Here is a 21,283-nt window from a genome sequence, read left to right as displayed (position 1 = left end):
CCATAAGTTGTAAAGTTAATGTGCAGAAAGATAAGAATTAAAAAAAAAACAGAGAAATTGGAATAAGGTTTTTAGATTGTGTCATGGCCAATATCTCAATTATCATATATATGTATATATAAATTTTATAAAGACAGTGCTATTAAAGGAAATAGGTACCATGTATAAGAATATTCCTTTATTGTTTCTTTGAGCTTCAAATAAATTCACAGTTGCCAAAACTATAGGAAAGACTATGTAATAATTCTAGAAGTAGAGTATATGGTGTCTAGACTCACAAAATTAATATTAGAGTTGCAAAACTCCTTAAAACATTATTTCTCTCATTCTATCTCCTAGAATAGAAGCCCCATAACATTCTCTTCGCAAAAAAAGACATGGAATGGGGTGCTTTGTAGTCAAATAAGTTTGGAGAATACAGCCCATTTCCAATTCCCTCCTGGACATTCATGATGTCTGTGAAATAATAAAATTCTGAAAATGTTTAACACATTACTCACACATAGTCATAAAAATATGGGGTTTCACACATCCACAGAATCAGTGTGGCATAAAATCAACTACTTAGCTGGTTGGTAGGTGGTTGGCTTATCTAACGTGGGCTGATTTCCTTCTTCATGTGACTTGCATCTATTGTCTAGATACTCTAGCTTTGAGGTAAGGGGACTGGCTTTTAAATTTTCTTTTGCAAATTATTTTATTGTACTAGGTTCTGGGAATGACGGCCAGAAAATGGATAGAATATCATCTGTCTGAGGATAGAGACAGAGTGAAAATACTAATACAGAAACAAAAATGTAATGATACACCACAGTAAGTACTATATAAAAGAAAGATACATAGGACCTGTGCTGGTTAGATTTTGTTGTCAAGTTGACATAACCTGGTAAGAAAGAACATCAGTGGCTAGTGGCCATGCTTATGAGAGATTGTCTGGAGTTATGATTGAGGACAGAGCCCATTGCAGGCAGCACTATCCCTCAGCAGGTAGGCCTGAGCTGTATAAGACAGCTGGCTGAGCATGAGTAAGTAAGTGAAAGCAGCCTTCCTGCATGGTTCCTGCCACAAAGTTCCTGACTTGAGGTCTTGAAGTGACTTCCCTCAATGATGGATAGTGACCTAGTAGTGGAAGCTGAAATAAACCCTTTCCTTCCCTAAAATGCTTTTTAGTCATGTTTATCAGTCCAACAGAAATCAAATTAGAACAAGGCCACGGGAACATATAAAATGGGGAGTTGGACTTGTCTAAGACCAAAACTGGTGTGGGGATGTTTTCCCATAGAAAGTGACATTTGAGCTGATGTCTGAAGGATAAGTGGGCATTGATCCAGAGAAGACCTGAAAGTATTCTTGATAAAAGGATAAATAGAAGAGTGGGCATCCATAAAAGGCTTTGTATAAAACCCGACAAACCCCAGAAGATTGTGGCTGCATAGAATTCTCAGGAAAGATCCAAGGTAACTCTAGATGCCTAGCAACAGCCTCAACAGGAGGCTAAGTAAATGGCACCATTTAAAGTTTGCTTGCAGGTAAGTGACACAGAAAACAGCATTCCCTCCCTTTGCTTTTTGAGGCACCTATTCAGAAGAGAAACTTGTTCTAACAGCAGCTCTTGGGCATGTAGGAAAAAAGAACACTTTCAAGCAACTCAAACTTCCCGGGAGGCTCAAGATGACCTGCAGAAGGCAAGTCACCAGAATGGGAAAGCTACATGTGGTTTGCAAAGCTACAAGCCACTGCTTTCAAGATTCTGGCTGTCTGGCAGAAGTCAGATGAACTGTGCTTCCTCATTATCTTGACCAGATCTCCTTGTTTGGGTTAGACCTCTCCCTCCAGTTGCTCTGAATGTTGGACTTGACAGACACCTCACAGTTGGCTCTTTCCATGACAGATATCTTCTCTGCTGAACGACATCTGCTTCCGCACAAAAGGCCAGTAGTCTCAGGCCTCTGAGACCAACACAATGGTTTTGTTTATGTGTGCATCAGCTTCCCCTGTTGTCAGGCTGATGTGGGTCACTAGCCTAGTCCACACTCTTGCTGTCACCTTACTCCTGTTCTCGCGAGTCTTCCCTCACCTCAATCCACCTGCAACCAAAACTTTATCTCAAGTTCCCTCAAAACTGATCTCAGACAGGAGCTTGGCAGTAGGCAAGCAGTTAATTAACTTTTTTTTTTACATAGAAGAATAATTATCTGATAATGCAAGTCTGACACACATTACACACACACACACACACACACACACACACACACACACACACACACACACACCACCCCAAAAGCCCAAAAAACCAAACCCTGCTCTGTCTTTCAGATGCTTAAAATGGCACACAAAAGGTAATTGCAAGAAAATGATGCTGGCCAGTGAGTGAGTGCACCTGCACAGGCTGTACCAGGCACAGATGTTAAAAGACAGATTCTGGGACCCTCGGAATGTTATGCTAAATCTGCAGACTCTAGTTTCACAAGGTATTTTCCGCCAATTAGACACCATCAAATTATAGCCCATAGGTGTTCATCCTATGAGCAAAGAATTGTTTTTTTAATTGCTGAGAGAAAAAGTAAATTAAAATTTAAAAGGAAAATAAACAACATGTGAAAAGCACATGAGATTTAAATTTCTGCATCTATAAATGCAGGTTTTTCTTTGATTGATTGATTTTCTGCAGTGTTAGGGATCAAACTCGAGTCTTGGGCATGCTAGATAAGTGCTCTACCCCCAGGGTACATACTTAGCCTTAAATACAGATTTTTGGAAAAACCACCTTTGCCTGTTTGTTGACATTTTATCTGAAGCTGCTTTTGAGCTTCAACAGCAGAGTGGGTAGTTGCCATGGAGACCGTGGAGCTTGAACAGCCAAATCTATGCACATGACTTGCCATTGTAGGGAACGTTTACTGATTCCTGATGTAGAGAAATGAGGGGCATGAGCCCTGTACTCTGATGGGGCTCATTCTATTTGGTATTTCCAAGTATGGCCAAGCTTTCCTATTTGGGTGAGATGAAGTTTGAACTGAGTAGATCACAGAGTAGTTATAGATTTGGCTAATGGGGTAGAGGCCATTGAGTCAGAAGTAAAATCCTATAGTAAGGAAGGGGAGCATTGCAGTCTGAAAAGATCCACAGATACTTTTTTGTCACTAAGAGGAAGAAAGAGGCTGACTTGAAGAAGGGACTTGGAGGGGGGAGGTAATGGAGTGGGCCAGTGAGGAACTCATAAAGCTAAGATAAGTGAAAATCAGTAAAATTGCCTTTTGATACTGTCTAAGCCCCAGGAGCCCCATTGAAGCAGCCAAAATGGATTGAATTCCTGCTGGGGCAAGGCTTGCTATTGATCATGCAGACTGATCCAGCAACCTTGCATCTTAGCAGGAATGATTGCTCCCCAAGAAGTCCTGCCTGGAAGTAGGCTTCTATCACTTTCCTGATGACTCAAGAGCACATCCTAGACAGGGTGCCATCAGTGGGACAGGTTCCTGCAGCCCAAACTTGCAAGAGAAAAGTGTGCCATGGTGAGAAAGAACACATTATTCAACTCAACTCACTTGTGTTTGATAAAGAGCAAAGATTTGCTTATGTGTCCCTACTTAACGATGAGCCCCAATTTTTGAAGGGGGAAAATAAGATGTTGAAGATGTGGTAGTTAATCACTTAATAAAAGTGACAGGATTAAGAATAACTATGGAGCTGGGCAGTGGTGGCACATGCCTTTAATCCCAGCACTCGGAAGGCAGAGGCAGGTGGATCTCTGAGTTTGAGGCTTCTGGTCTACAGAGAGAGGTCCAGGACAGCCAGGGCTACAAAGAGAAACCCTGTCTCTAAACCTGCCTCTCTCCACTCCCCCCCAAAAAAAGAATGACTGTGGAAACAAATTTCATGCACGTGTGCATGAGGGCATTTCATAGGCTACCGTTCTGGACCGAGTAAAAGGAGACAGAGAAAAGAGTGAGTTGACCATCAACATTCATTTTTTCCCTCTTCTTCCTGATTCTGGATGCTGAGTAACCAGCTGCCTCATACTTCTGCTACTATGCTTTCCTTGACATAATGGACCATACCCTCCAACTACAAGCTAAAATAAGCCCTTCATTCCTTAAGTTGCTTCTGTCAGGTATTTTGTATAGCAAGGAGAAAAAGAACTGATACAATTTCAAATGTGTATGCAGGGTCAGGTGCTAGTAAGTATAGGTAGTCTGAAAGTAACTAGTCAGCAAACTTGACAGGTATCATGGTGTGAGGGAAAAGGGGAAGCGGTAGGAAGGGAGTGTAGTCCTGAGTGAATTGTGTTGTTAACCCTAGCATGGCATGTAAAGGACGAATGCCTTATCCCCATGGCCTTGGTAAGGCTTAGAGTGGCAAATTCTTTCTTGGGTCCATGTGTGGATGTTAAATGTACAGAAAATGTTCACCACAGTTTTTTTGCAGCCCCCACCCCCACAATGTTTATGGCTTGAAGACTGTTACCCTATAGAGACTGCTGGTCTTAATTAGTGTTTCTATTGCTCTCACAAAACAGCGTGACCCCAAAAAAACATGTGGAGGAATAGGTTTATTTCACCTTACCGCTTTTTGAATGTGTCACTAAAGGAAGCCAAGTCAGGAAATCAGGGCAGGAATCTGGAGGCAGGAACTGGTATAGAAGCCATGAAGGAGTGCTAATTAGTTGCTTTCTCCTAATGACTTGCTCAGCCTGCTTTCTTATAGCACCCAGGACCAACAGCTCACAGTAGGTGGGCCTCTTACATTATCAATCAAGAAAAAATTCCATAAGTTCTCCCACCAACAAATCTGGTGGGAAAATTTTCTCAGTTGGGGTTTCCTCTTCAACTCCAGCTTGTGTCTTGTTGACATAAAACTGGCCAGCTCCTACCAAGATTAGCTGAACTGGCCACCTTGTTTGGTTGAATGTAATAACCCTGTCTGTATGCAATTTCCCTGTCTCTCTGTTCAACTGTACAAATAAAGACATTTTAATTCTGGGGTGCTGAGACTTCTCCATCAGAGAGCCCAGTTCCCCTGATCTCAGCTTTTCTATATGTGTGCCTGTGTCTGCCATTTCTTTATTCCCTTTCTACTCCAGTTTGGGCAGTCCCTTGAGCCAGGCAAGGATATGGCAGGAGACAAGGAGCTTGGAGATATGGAAGAGATCTCATTGCACATACAAACTCAAATCACCATCCCTGGTTCTGGGCCTTAGATTTTGTTGAATCAAACTAGCTACTAGACTGTCTACCTGAGACTGTGAGATCACTTAAACTTTTTGCGCCTTAGCTAAAGGGGCTAACAATGCTGCATTGTTATGAAAGCCACTATGGTTAATAGTATCAAAACATTTCATGGCACCCTATGAACATATAAAATACTTCTGTTTCAGTTACAAGTTAGTTTAATCAAGTCTATAAAAGTTTCAATATCTGTAAAAATGTGAATCCATCTTTACTAAAGCAATGGACATTGTGACTCATGTGTTTGAATGCTTGGCCCATAGGAATTGGCACTATTAGGAGGTGTGGCCTTGTTGGAGGAAGTGGGTTGGGGCGAGTTTGGAGTTCTCATATGCTCACACTACACCAGTGTGGCACACAGTCTCCTTCTGTTGCTTTCAGATCAAGACGTAGAACTCTCAGCTACCTCTCCAGCACTATGTCTGCCTGCATGCTGCAATGTTTTCTGCAATGAGAGTAATGGACTAAACCTCTGAAACTGTAAGCCAACACCAATTAAATGTTTTTCTTTATAAGAGTTGCCATGTCATGGTGTCTCTTCATAGCAATAAAACCCTAACTAAGACAGATATCTTTAATAATATATTTGTGAACACTGAAATATCAGTTCTTCTAGAAAAAAGTATTTTAATGCATAGCTGTTGTTGACACCTGTGATATAAATACTTCCACATGGCAGGTTGGAACCCACTGATGTAGGATAACTGGATGCTAACTCGAAAAGAGGTATGTGCAGTGGCATACCTTTATATGTTTCCCCCATGTGGATATAACATATGTAATGTATCTCAAGGGCATAATCATACAGTAGAGCAAAAGAAGTAGTGATTTTAGTAATAATTTTCTTTCTAAAATAATTCATTTGCTTGCAAGTTTATGGTATTTATTTTAATAACTGAGTTGCCATTCCTGAAGTTCTGGCAATTGTCTGTCACATGTTGGTATAAAGCAGATTTGGCACATCAATGGCATATAATTTGGAGACATTAACTTGTCTTAGTGTCAAACAAAAACTCTGTGTGAATAGTCCAATATAGTCAATTTTATGTATCAACTTGACTGGGCCCTAGGGTTCCAAGACAGTTGGTTAAACATTATTCTGGGGAGTTCTGTAAGTATGCTTTTGAAGGATCTGTCTTTTAATCAGTGCCCTAAGTAAAGTAGATTGTACTCCCTGGTGTGCATGGTCGTTATCCAACCAATTCAAAATATGAGGGAGAATTACTCCTTCTTGATTTCTTTCAAATAGACACATCAGGTTCTTTTTCTCCTGCCTTTGAATTTGAACTGAAATGTTGTGTCTTCCTTGGTCTCAGGCTTGGTGGATTTTGGTTTGAAACTACTACCAGTGTGATTTCATTCTCACTGTCTGTGCTGATGCTGCTTTCCATTGTTGAAGTAGGACCCAACTTTGACCCTCCAATGGGGACTGAAGACCAGGAGCTCTGCAGGAATCTTCTGGAACTTCAGCACCAGATTGATACTACTAAGCCATTCCACCGTGTGGAATAAGCAATTTCTAGGTTCTTGGTCTCTCTGATAAGAGACAGACATTGTTGGACTACCCAGATCATATCCTATAAATAAGTCTAATATATTCCCTTTTGATACATATTCATTCTATCAGTTCTGTTTCTCTGAGGAACCCTGACATGTATATCCATATATAAGGTATATTGTATCTTACCAGTTCTGATGCTCTAAAGAATTCTAATATAAATTCCTAAGTGCAAAAACAAAAACTCCCGTGTTCCGGTAGATGTGAGAGCATTGGTTAAAATATGGAAGCACAAGCTACTGCATTTGTGTAGGCTGACATCTCCTGTCTCTTGTTGGCAGCAGGAATTGCTCCTGCTCAACATCTGGAAACCATCCCAGATTGTGCATATGTTCTTTCTGTTTCCCCTGGAAATAGAGTGACTATGAGGAACCCTTTCTCCATTGTGAAACAAAAGGGAGCCACATGGATTGTGCTGACAGTATAACTGAATGTAATAAGGGCTTAGCCTGATAATTTAGGTACTGCTTTATCAACACTAAGATAATTGATAATACAATGATGAACAAATCATCTTGTCATCCTAACCATGTTTCCCTTATATTCTTGTTTGAGGGTCAACAGGATACTGAGTCCTTGTCTGTGAGAACATGATGCAGGATGAGTGCCAGTTTTGAGTGAAAGCAAGTTTAAGACCAGAAACAACCTCTGAATCAGAGATTTATTCTGAGACGCTCCCCAGCCCTGCCATTTGTCTCCTACACCCCTTTCCCATCAGGCTTTAGTAGATACACAGTGAATTGTTTTCTAATAAAGTACTGAATAAGTAAATGAATGAAGTGGATTTAGGTGTCAAAGGTTTGGCTTGGTTTTGCAAGAGAAGTTATCAGTTTTGTGAAGCCAAGATGGCTAGCTAAACTGTGGGAAACACCTGCTCATCACATTTTCCCCCTTTTCCTCTTTTCTACTGGAGGAACCTGGTCCCTTGTGCTATTGGTATTAGGTTTGGCAATGTGACTTATTTGCTACTCTGAATATGAAATGTTTCCTACAGGCTCATGCATTGGTCTCAGCTGATGGTAATATTTTGAGAGGCTGCAGGAATGTTATAAGGGGGTTCCTAGCTAGAGGAAGTAAGTCACTGGGGTCTTGTCTTTGAAGCTTATACCAGGTCTGTGTCTCCCCCTCTTTTCTCTATGCTTCCTGTGTGCCATGATGTAAACTGCTCTGTTGTACCCCTCCCCCTGAGGTGATGGCCTGACCCCTCAGAAACCATGAGCTAAAATAAACCCTTTGTCACCTTAAGTAGTTGATTTCAGACATTCTATCATGATGACAAGACATACTTAGCTAATGAGGTATTAGCAGACATGAAACATACCAAGTTGTATTTTGAAACACACTCCAGTTTGGACATGCATTGTCTCCTCTCTCTCTGTCTCTCTGTCTCTGTCTCTCTCTGTCTCTGTCTCTCTCTCTCTCTCATCATCACAACAACAGCTTTTGCTGGGCAATTGTTAGTTATCTCTTCAGCCTGCACTGAATGATAAGTCACACTGCTCAGAGAAGAACCAAGTCCACAGCAAGGTAAGCCAGGCTGGGCTCGCAGTTTGAAGCTGAGACTAGCCTATTAGAAGGCAGTCTAGTACTCAAAGTCAGCCAACTCACATTTACATAATATTATTGTTTTTCATGTAGCAACAACTCTCACGCCCTTCCTCAGTGTGTGTCAACTACTAAGTTCAGTTGGGGCTGCACTCATGAACATGGAATGGACTGGCATCATTCACTGGAGTGTAGGCAACCCATCAGTAGCTACATCACTGAAGTAAGTGACACTCCCACCCCCAGTCACCATTAACAGTTAAATCCCTCAGTGACGAGTGGGGCTCACAAGCTCCACTTTCCCATGATGAAATGTTGATGTGCCCTACCTTGTGCAGGTCTTGTGCAGGCAACCATAGCTAAAGTGAGTTCATGAGTGCATTGTGTAATATCCAAATAAAAAGCTAGATTAAATTAGGTTTAACTAAAATTAACATTTCTTATTTCTTTCCATTTTTAATGATTAAATTTGTCCTTTCACAATTAATATAGGCATGCACTATATTCTGATTACTATAAGCCTTTACTCTCTTTTTTATCCCTCTCAGTCTTTTCACTCTCCCATTACAAATCCCTTTCCCACGTTCACGTCTGTTTTGTCTTACTTTGTGACCTGATTTTAACCAGGATCGCCTGTGTGACCACAGGTTTAGAACTATCCACTGGACTTTGGTGTGCACATCAGTAGGTACACAACTGAATACAATGACTGTCCCTTCTCTGGAATCCTTCAGTAGTCAGCATTTCATCAGAGAGGGGGAGAGCTTCATGAGCCCCTCTCCAATTCATGATTGACTATTAACAGATGCACTCTTGTGCTGGCCCAGTGCAGGCAACTGTAGTTGCCATGAGATCATCTTTGTAATGCCCGAAGACAGTATTCCACAGCTCTTCCCACTAAGTTCTAGCCCTTACATTCTTTCAATTCTCTCTTCTGTTATACTCCTTGAACCTTAGAAAGGGCATTATAAACGTCTTTTGGGGGCTGAAACTTATCATCATGCCACTGTTCTCAGCACTTATAGCAGGCATGGGCATCTGCACTCACCGTAATTCACCACAAAGAAGCTTTTCTGATTCAGGATGATAGTAGCATTTGTCTGTCTATCCAGGGTGGGTGGTGGCAGGTTGTTGGAAGTACACAAGGTCCAGGAACTAACCTGTCCAGGCTGAGTTTTTCAAAATTACAAAGACACTGATAAGGAAGTTAAAAATACAACTCACCAAATGGGAAAGTATTTCTTAATTACTTATCTGATAAAGGACTTGTATGTAGGATGTATTAAGAATGCTTAGAATTCAGTACCATGAAGACAATTTAATTTAAAAATGGGGTGACAATCTGAGTAGATATTTTAAAAAAGAAGATATGTAAATGGACAGTGAGTATAGGAAAAGAAGCTTAGCATCATCAAAGAAATGGAAACTAAAATCACAATTATTTTGCTGCTGGGGTTTCTACCCAAGTCTTCATGCATGTTTCTCACATTTTCTGCCCCTGAGTTATAGCCCTATGTTTCAAAAACCACCATTTGATACATTTTATACTGAGTACAATGGATGTAACGAAACCATTTCAGATAAATAACAAGTGTTGGTGAGAGTATGGGAAATTAAATTAAGCTCTAACACTGGTGGTGGGGTTTAAAACAATAAAACCTCTTCACAAAACAAAATAGTAAAACATAGATGACCATAAACTACCACAGATTGCCATTCTTAGGTATATATCCAAGGAAAATGGAAATACATGTCCATATGAAAACTAATGCATGAAAGTTCATAATAGTACTATTCCAAGTGTCTATCAACCAATGAGTTGATAAATAAAAGGTGACATGACTATGACAGAGCATTCATTTAAAAAAGTAAGGAGGTACTAGTACAGGCTACCAAGTGGATAAACTTTGGAAACATTATGACATGGAAAAGAAACAAGACACCAAAGATGACATAAATGATTCTATCATATGAAACATCCATAGTAAGAAAATCTATAGAGTGAGAAGTGATTTAGCGGCAGTCTGAAGCTGAGGGGCAGGTTATAGTTGGGAAATGATCAGTGAAGGGAAGAGAATTCAGGGTAGGAGTGATTAAAAATATTTTAAAATTTATTGCTGTGATACTTGCACAGTTCTGTGAACACATTAAAACCTATGAAAACATTTAAAGATTCATTGCAGGAGGCCGTGGGAGTATATAGCAGGTGACAACTAGTGTTTAACAGGTCAATCTACCAGATGAATAACTCTGTGATGGGGAGCCCCACCTGGCAAAGCTGTGGAGTTACTGACTGTTAATGACAGGTTACTACTGTCTGTAATTTTTCTCATGTTTCATTTCATTTCTTCCCTAAAAAGAACTGCTGTGGGCTTCTTTCCATAGCCCACTGGCAGTGTTTTACATCTTTGGGCACACTTATAGCTGTGGATGGTCAGGAAGATGATTTCTGTTTAAGTTGTACAATTCTGATGAATAGAAAATATACTAGAATATTTTTCTTAATTGACATAGGAAGGTAACAATATTCTCAGTCTCAAGTACTGCTAATTTTAGATTTCCGAACAAATTCAAAATAGACTGAACTGCCCCTGCAGAAAACACACAAAGACTAGTTCCCAGGTGTTTATTGCTAAATCAAGGTCAAGCTGTTTACATTGAGACATAACTCTTTACAGTAATTGACTGCACGTACTCCAACCACTCAAGGTTTAGCCAACTACTGTTATTGCTAAGTCCTGAATTTCAGTGTCATTCTCTGTCTGAGAATGCTAACCACTCAGACTATGTGCTTGACTAAGTGTTACTCACTGGCCAGTCAGTGTGACCTTCCAAGCCTGAGAAAAACTTTGTGACTTACCATGTGTTATGAGAATGGGTTGGACCCTGAAAATGTAACAGAATTATCCAGAGTTTGGCTATGGGAGAGTAAGAGCGTGAATGTGTGTGAGTGAGAGTGTCTGGGTATGTGCTGAGTGAGGAATGCAGCTGAATGGGCGGAGAGAAAAGTGAAAAGCTCTGGAGAGAACTGCTGTGAAAAGAGTTGTGTAGAAGGTAAGAATGAATGTGTGTTGGTATTTGCTGAGTGAGGGATGTAGCTAAATGAGCAGAGAGAAAAGTATAAAAGAATGAGAAGATGAAGAAGTGTGAGAGATAAAAGAAGCATGAGAGTAAAGTGAGAGAGTAAACGAATAAGAGAACGAGTGAGTATAGAGTGAATAAATGACGTAATAATATATGTGAAGGAATGTAACAGAGTAGAGAGAAGAACTGTGTACAGAAGAGAGATATGGAGCTATATAAAAAAGAAGATGTAACTGTGCAAAAGAGGTACATGGCTGTGTGGAGAATTTATGGAGAATGTAACTGTGGAATGTAACTTGGCTGTATGGAGAATGTAACGATGTGGAATGTATCTTGTGGAGAGAGAGATTATCAGAGAAAGAGATTTTTCAAGATGTAGTGAAAGAGAACGTTACCATTAGAAAGTGTGTGTGTTTCCTTATTTTACCCCTCAGATAGACAGAAACTTATTTATAAATACCTTCAGATAGAAAGAGTCTAGCCTCTAGATAGAAAAGCATTTTTTCCTAATCCCTTGCTACTCTGGGGTCTTCTACTCACAACCCTAGTACAGTTCCCGGGAGCTGACCTTCCCATGGTGTGTGACAATGTTTTTATTTATTTTTTTAAAAAGAGATGAGATGTTTTAAAGGTACATTGTTTTTTATGTGTATGAGTGTTTTGCCTGCATGTATGTTTGTGCACCACGAGCATGTCTGGTGCCTGCAGAAGTCAGAAGAGAGCACTGGATTCTCTGGAACTAGAGTTATGGAGAGTTGTAAGCTGCCATGTGGGTGCTGGTAATTGAACCCAGATTACCTGAAAGAACAAGTACTCTTAAATGCTGAGCCATACGTCAAGCCTCAATGTTTTTTTTGTTTTATGCATAGGAATGCTTTATGCATGTATATATGTGCAACCTGTGCATGTTTTGTGCCTATAGAGGTCAGAAGAGGGTGCCATATCACCTGCAACTGTAGTTACAGATAGTTATGAGCTACCATGGGGATGCTGGGAACTGATCCCAGGTTTTCTGCAAGAGCAGCCAGTTCTCTTAACTGCTGAACCATCTCTCCAGCCCCTGAAGTTAACGCAGTTTAAAGAAGTTTTATGATATGCAAGTTTTAGATGAATTAAGTCACTTGAGAGGGTTAATATCTGCTAATATCAAACAGTTCAATTTTCCCAATAAACCAATAGCCTACTATCAAGTAGAGAGTGTTGTTATGTATTTAAAGTAGTTCATATGACATATTCTCTCATGGAAACTTGAATATTATAATTTGTTTCTAGTTAAAGTATGTTACTCTCTACCATGTAAGCCTTTCCTTATGTGAAATTTAACAAATAATGATTTAAATAATATTTGGTTGATAAATAGATTAGCTTAATTAGGAAGTATTTTCCATATATATATATATATATATATATATATATATATAAAATTAGAATTTTCAGATTATATAGGAATGTCACTAATTGATAAAATAATCTGTGAAATAAAATGTATTAGTGGCTTCCTCAGACTTGCTGTGTAATGCTTTTGTGAGTTAATTAGAATAAACTGATTTTATTTAAAATGTAAAATGTATTAAGTCAGTAACTCTTCACAAACACGTATAATTTGCATTTGACATTTACATTTTTAAACACTTACTGTGTATGTCATGGGGGAGCAGGACACATGCATGAAGGTCAGAAGGCTACTTTCAGGACTTGATTCTCTCCTTTGAGCAAGTGGGTCACCAAGCTTGGTGGCAAGCGCCTTTACCTGCTGAGGCATTTTACCAGCCCTAAATTTCTTCATTAAAAATAGACTCTAGAATTGTGAAGACTGCATTAATTTGTAACACATGATGGCACAAAGTATAAGGAAAGTTTAAGTCTGTCATTAATGGCTTGAAAAAGAGAATAAAGAACAGACTCATTAAATTCTCCATTGATAACCAATTAGAATGTTTTCTCACCCTAGGAAGACCAGTGAAATTATAGTAACAGACCTAGACAACATAAGTTGATTTAGCTAGTTCAATAACAAGATAATATATTTACAGGAAATAAAATAACCTTGGCAATAATGTATTTGGAAGGTAGTATGAATAAAGAGAACTACAGATTTCATTGTAAATATAAGTAGAAATAAACATTTACTGTGATATAGATGGCTTATAGACCATACTATGTACAATATAGCTATTTAAGTGACAAAATGAACTATATTTATTCAAAACTATATTCATAAAGTGATTAAAAACTCAGGGACCAGTGGGCAGATAACACAGTAGTTAGCATTTCTATATCCTTAAATTTAAAAAGGGTTTGGTTAACATATCATAACTGCACATATGGATGGGACATAATATAGTATTTCCATATGTGTATACAATGCATATAGATCAAATCAGGATAACTAACATCTGCATTTCCCTGTTGTACTTTTTGTTTGAAGTCTTCTAATTATTCATAAAGGTCCAGAAAATTTGCTAGGGTTGACCTATTTCCACTAGGTGAACTCTGGAATGTTTCAAGCCTTTGTAATGAAAAGAAATGATATCATAAACATTTTCAACCTACTAATGGTGAAACAGATGCAGAGGACACATTGTACACATGGAAATTAAAGTCTGCATAATTCCAAAATTGATACAGATTATCGGGATGCTTCCAAAAAACCAACAAGGTATGAAAACACGTTTCTGCACATTCCTGAAATACCTTCTGTTAACAAACATCAAATGTTTGTTGACAATGCATGAAAAATATTATTTTGATTTGTATTTATTGAATTACAAATGGATTTAAGAATGCTTACTCATTTATTGCCTGTATTTTCTAGAAATTGTCTGTTCATATCACTTTTCCTATTGATTATGCTGTTTTATCTTATTAATCAGAAAAGTCTCCTTGAAGACACTGCATATATATTATATATATGTTATATAATATATATATATATATATGTATATATATATATATATATATATATATATATATATATATATATATATATATATTAGAGAGGGTCTCTTTATGTAGCCCTGGATGCTCTGAAACACTATGTAGACCAGACTATCCTTGAATTTACATAGATCTGCCTGCCTCTGCCTCCTGAGTGCTGGAATCAATGGCATGTGCCAACAGGCCTGGTTTTTAAAAATTTTTATAGATTTATTTATTTTATGTTATACATATGAGTGTTTTGCCTATATGAATATATGTGCACCACATGTATGCCTGGTGTCTGCTGAAGTCAAAAGTAGTCATTGGATCCCCTTGAACTGGAGTTATAGATGGTTTTGAACCATCATGTGGGTACTGGGAACTGAACCTGTGTCCTCTGCAAGAGCTATGAGTGCTCTTAACTGCTGAGCTGTCTCTCTAATCCCAAGAAATAGTCTCTTTGAAATTAGTGTCATAATGTGAATATACATATATTATTCCCATCTATTTATTTATGTTTTCTTTTTAAATTTTACTTACTTATTTGTTTGTTTTGTTTATTTGTTTATTTATTTATTCTTTTCTCATACAATACAATATATCCCGGCTGCAGTCTCCCCACCCTCCACTCCTCACAGTCCCTCTCCCCACCTCCCTTCTCCCCCAGATCCACTCCTCCTCCATTTCCCTTCAGAAAAGAGCAGGTCCCTCAGGGATATCCACTGATCATGGCCTAACAAGATGAAAGAAGACTAAGCACAAACCTTCATATCAAGGTTGGATGAGGCAACCTAGTAGGAGGAAAAGGTCCCATGAGCAGGCAAAAGAGTCAGAGGCACGCCCCCCAGCTGTTAGGAGTTCCATGAGAATAAGCTACATAACCATAAGATATATGTCAGAGGACCCAGCTCAAACCCATACAGGCTCTGTGATTGCCCCTTCAGTCTTTGTGATCTCCTACGAGCCCTGCTTAGTTGTTTCTGTGGGCCATGTTCTGGTGTCGTGAACCCATCTGGGTCCTACAATCCTTCCTCCCTCTTCCACAGGATTCCCTGAACTCTGCCTAATGCTTTACTGTGGGTCGGTCTCTGTATCTGTTCCTATCTGCTGCCAGAGGAAGCTTCTCATTTCATTGAGTTTCTTTTTCCAGTTGTATTTGTTTATTTTTTGAAGAACTTCACGTATGGAGGAGTCCACACAAATTTAATAATCTTTTATGGAGTCTACAAATTTTTCTAAAAAAATCTTTTTTTTAAGATTTAATAACAAATCTTTAGGTGAAGCTAATATATTATTTTTACCCTCAAGCAATTAATTTTAGTTATTTATTTATTTTACATTTAATTAAAATACAATTACATCACTTTCCCCCTTCCCCTTACTCCCTCTGCCCCTCTTTCATCCCCTTCCACTAACCCCTCCCATGATCCTCCACTGTCAAATTGATAGCCTCCTTTTTTTTGATTATTATTGTTATATATGTACATGTACGTGCAAATATATATAATTCAAAAACAGGTTTATAAAATTAAATGTTAAATTAATACTACCCTTCTCATTTCTGCTCCCCATTTTCAAGAAAATTAGCTGTCCCCTAGACATAAATTTGGAGTTCATATACTTAGCAGGAGGCCTGTATATGTAGAATATAAATGCATTCAAAAGGTAACGTGTAACACATAAAACACGTATTACTGTTACATTTAGTAGATTATATATGGCCAAATACACATACACATAGACACATTATGTATATATGATATACATTATATATATATATGGTTCCTTAAATTATTCCTTTTTTGGAGAAGAGACTTTTTTGTCTAGAACTATGCAAGGTCCATAATTTCCACTTTATTAGGAACCTAACAAGTTACTAGCCATCATAACTATTCAATTCTGACTAATTTTCTTTTTCTTTTTTCTTAGGAAAAATGTTTCATCTTTTGATCAAGAGATTCCTCATCATTTGATGCTATCCAAAGACTCCTCAGAGTCTACGATTTTACAACAATATTTTTTTGCAATCCCAGCTTTATTTAAGTAGCTTGTAATATTTCTTGTTGTTTGGCTTTGGAAATTGACACAAGTTTTAGGCAATCTCATTACTTGTGACTGACATTGAGTTATGGCTATTTCTACTCAATTTTCTGTGTGCCAAGTCCTTTAATCAAAGGTGTCTCCTGTAATCTGCTCATTGCTCAGTGGAGTGTAATAAATCAGATGGTTAACTTGCACTTTGTCTTCCAAAAGGACCCTCTTCATATTCTCACAGACCTTTTTTTTCAGAGGAACACTGGAATTGGAGAGCTCCTTCTGCACTATATATATATATATATATATATATATATATATATATATATATATATATATATATATATATATATATATTAAATATGTTTTTTCTGAAATCTGATGTGCTTTGGCTTATATTTCATTACTATTGTATTATTTCATCCTTTGGAACAAAAAAATCATTTTACTGTTCATGTTGGTTTTGATTGGCAAATCACAATTCTATCCACTTATAGGTACAGTGCAATGTTTTGATCAATTATGAACATACAACATAGGATGATTAAATCAAGATAATTATCATATTCATTTCTTTGTTTACCTATCATTTTGTGAGTTATGTGAAATTTACTATCATATTTTGAAATACACGTATTTACTGGCTATATTCATGCTGGTATGCAAAATCTCAAAACTCAGTTTTCCTTTCTATCTGGAATTGTTATACCCTTTGATCAATTTCTATCTATTGTCTCCCTCCCATGTCTTCATTAAACTCTTAACATTCTACTTTCTACTTCTATGATTTCAATTTTTTAAGGTTTTATATAGAAATGAGATTATGCAGTACTTACCTTTCTAATCCTGGTTTATTTCACTTACCACAATTTCTTCCAGGATGATCCATGTCATTTCAAATGACAAGATTCCATCCTTTTAAAGGCTAAATTTCGTTGTGTATACATATTACATTTTCTTTATCCATCTGTTGATGGACACTTGGTTTGTTTATATATTTTGGGTATTGTGAATAATGGAAATATAAATATTGCTTTAGTATAGTGATCTAATTTTCTTTCTATATATACCCCCAAATGATAAAACCAGATGATACAATATTTCTATTCCTTTAAAAAAGTTTTTAATATCCCTCTATATGGTTTTGTATGACTATGCCAATTTACATGCCATCAACAATGTGCAATGGGTCTCTTTTCACCATATCTTCACCCACACTTGTCTCATATATTTGATAAAAGCTACTCTAACAGGTGTAATGTTTCATTATGGCTTATTCTTATTGCAGTTTTCATTTACATTTCCTCAAAAAATAGCAATAATGAACATCGTTATCACATATCCATTGACCATTTGTATGTCTTCTTTGCATAAATTTTTTCATGTACCTGCCCCATTTTTTAAAACATGAGTTATTGCTATTGAGTTTTTAAATTCCTTGTCTACTGTGGATAGTAATCTCTTGTCAGATTTATACTTTACAAATATTTTATCCAGTCCTGTGGGTTCTTTTTCCACCTCTATTCCTCTGCTGTGCAGAAGCTTTATCATTTAATATAATATCATTTGTTACATTTTGCTTTAAGCTCTTTGGGGTCATATTGAAAGAGATCATTGCCCAGAAAAATGTCATGGAGCTTTACCTGTATACAACTGCTATGGTTTGAATGTAAAGTATCCCCCATGGGCTCATGTGTTGAATGCTTGATTCTCAGTTGATGGTACTATTTTGGGAGCTTTGGAACCTTTAGGAAGTGAAGGCTATTGGAGAACATAGGTTGGTGAGGGCACAAAGGGTATTATTAGTCTCCTATCGTTGCTTTGTGTTATTTTTTGTCTATCATGAGGTGAGTAGCTTCTGCTGCATCCTGTCACCATAACTTTCTGCCTTATCACAGGTCCAGATTCAGTAGAACCAAGCCTTATGAACATAAACCCTGGAATATATGAACAGTAATAATTATTTTCTTCTTTAAGTTGTGAATCCAGACATTCTGTTAGAGTGAGGAATAAAGCTAATGAATGTTACAGCTCTTATTTCTTAGTACCTATTGAACAGCCACTCTTCAATAGTGTGAGCCAGCTGAAGCCTACAGCTCCTCTACATTTCTTTACTTTTCTCTGGGTTGGGTTTTGTCTTCATTTATTGGTATATTGTCACTATATTTTGAGGTAACCAATGTCCATGTAGAGAAATATGTATTTATTTATTCTTCTATCATCTATTACATCTCTACTTCAGTCTCCTCCCCCCCATTCCCCTCCTCTCCCGTAGATCTGCTCCTCCTCCATTTCCCTTCAGAAAAGAGCAGGTCTCCCAGGGTTATTAACCAAACACAGCATAACAAATTACAATAAGACTAGGCACAAACCCTCATATCAAGGCTGGATGAGGCAACTCCATAGGAGGAGAAGGGTCCAAGAGTAGTCAAAAGTCAGAGACATTCCTCATTCTCACTGTTAGGACTGCCACAAGATCTACCAGCTACACAACCATAATATATATGCGGAGTACCTAGCTCAGACCCATAAAAGATTCACGATTGTCACTTTAGTTTCTGTGAGCTCCTGTAAACCCTGCTTAGTTGGTTCTGTGGGTCATGTTCTTATGGTTTCCTCTACCCCTCTGTCTCCTGAAATTCATAGTGAGGAGGTTTTGGTGACAATTTGCTGAATGCCATCCTAAGGACAAATTTTGTCCTCTCAACCGTAATGTAAATCACTCCATTCATGCGCATGGGCAGGTGGAAGCAGCATGAAATAGAATGTGTGGAATTGCACAGGACAGTGGACCATTTCTTCTGTTCTCCCTCTCTCCTTCATACATTCATTTACAGAGGCCTCAAAAGCTTCAGGCAAGAGAGTAGAATAAGGCTTATGAAAAATCTTTATACCATGACCATGACTCAAAACCAAAGCTGATTTGGGGGAAATTTTTCAATAGGTATAAGTTGGCCAGTCTCATGTATAAACATCCACTTAATTGAAGGTTGAATGACACATGTTGACAAATGAATATTAAAGAATATTTAATTCATTCCTTTATTACCTATGTACTTCCAGAGGGAATATATGAATGAGAGCAGAAACAACTAATTAAATGCCTTGATGAACTGGCAAGTGGCAGAATCTTGTTTACAGGCTTGGTGTATTACATGATTAGATTGCAAATTTGAAGGGCATGATTCCCAGTGTTTAACATTCTAAGTTTTCAACGTGGGGCTAAACCTATAGATGTGTACACTGACAGAAAATAAACAGGGCTCCCTTTCTAAGAAGATATATGTATAACATTTCTGCCTAGCTTTTATTCAATCCATTTCTGCATAGTTTTAAAAATATTTTCTTTTGGTAATTCCATAATGAATTTCAAGATTCAGGTTTGTAATGAGATTTGGCTTATTGACTCCAAAGTGTATCCAGACATCTTAAAAAATAGCCATTTAGTGTCTGTAACTGTAAGCAGATTCCTGGCATATGGCTCCGAAGTTCATAGCAGGTTTATTCATAATAGCCTTAACTTGGACCTGCCTAAGTTTCCTTTACTATTAGAACAAAAAATAAATCATTTCATACTTATTTAATGAAATGGTACACAGTGATGAAAAAGAAAGAATTACTGCTATATGAAGCAGCAGTATCAATTGTCCCACATATTAGGACAAATGAAAGAAACCAGGCACAGATGAATTATACTGTGGATGTTGTTCAAGATGATAGAAGTTAGAATTTTTTTTGCTGTCAAGTAGGGATAGGAATGGGAGCTGTTAATGGAGGGATGGCATAAAGGAATCTCTTGGCATAAAACATGGGTTCTTGATCTTGGTCTGGGTGATTATATAGGTATACACTTTTCTAAAATGTCTTAAATGATTCATTTTCATACAATGTACACAGCCCACTTCTTTCATGTTAAACTGAAGTCAAAAGAAATAAATACCTAGATAAAGCATAAATAAGCTTTAGCATGAGGAGTCTCTTTTCTCATTACCTGCTGTATTCCTGCAGAGACTCCTTGATGTCCGGTGATACTCATGGGTATATTATGGGAGCAGAGATGTCCATGGGGAGGAATGAGCAGCGACCATGTGCTCAGGCCCTAGCCTTTTCTTTTTCTTTCCTCATGTCTAGTCTATAACCCCTTTATTTCTTCTTGGTCATTTGGGAAGCTAGAGTGTAGAGGGAGCCGGTGTTACCATGGAAGGGAGGAGGAGGGCTACAGAAGGAACAAAAGGAGTTTCACAGGCTTAGGTCCTTAGGGGACTCGGAGCAGAGATGAAGAATAAATTGTGCTGACAGAGCCAGGCTTCCTGCCAAGCAGTTTCAATAAAGACTTGGCAGAAAAGAGAGTGGACACAGGGTGAAGAGAAAGCCAGGAGTGAGAAAATGGGAGGTATTGAGAGATGGGCCTTGTCTTCTCCACAGAATCCCTGAGGAGGGCAATGGGCTCCAGAGGTGTCTGTTCCTTCCTCCTGACACCATCTTTTCCTGAATGCCTTGCTGATTCCACTCCTTTTTGATGATGAGTGTCTCTAATGATCAAATTTATGTGTTCTGTCTTCCTCTCTGTAGAATCAGTTGGGCCCAAAATGTTAAGTTTATCTACTGAAAGAGAATGTCAGATGGCTTTGGGTCGGACTACCTGAGACAGCTGAGAGGACGATTTATTAATTTCTGTTATCATAAATGTTCTTTGTCTTACAATTGTGCTGGGAGAAATGAAAGTGCTTGTTCCTGAATTTTGGCCTTTTGATTTCGCCACTCTGAACTATAAAATCAAATCAAGAACCCAAAATGTGTTGATTACTATGACTGAAAATTTTCAGATTTTAGAATATATGCAGACTCAGTGGGCACATGTCAATTAATCTATCATGGGGATTTTCTGATGAACAAATTAATGGTGAAATGAGAC

Source organism: Peromyscus californicus, unplaced genomic scaffold (assembly GCF_007827085.1).
Source record: "Peromyscus californicus insignis strain IS unplaced genomic scaffold, ASM782708v3 Scaffold_10__1_contigs__length_136768540, whole genome shotgun sequence".
In the NCBI taxonomy this organism is placed as follows: Eukaryota; Metazoa; Chordata; class Mammalia; order Rodentia; family Cricetidae; genus Peromyscus; species Peromyscus californicus.
Note: the sequence above shows the minus strand (reverse complement) of the source record.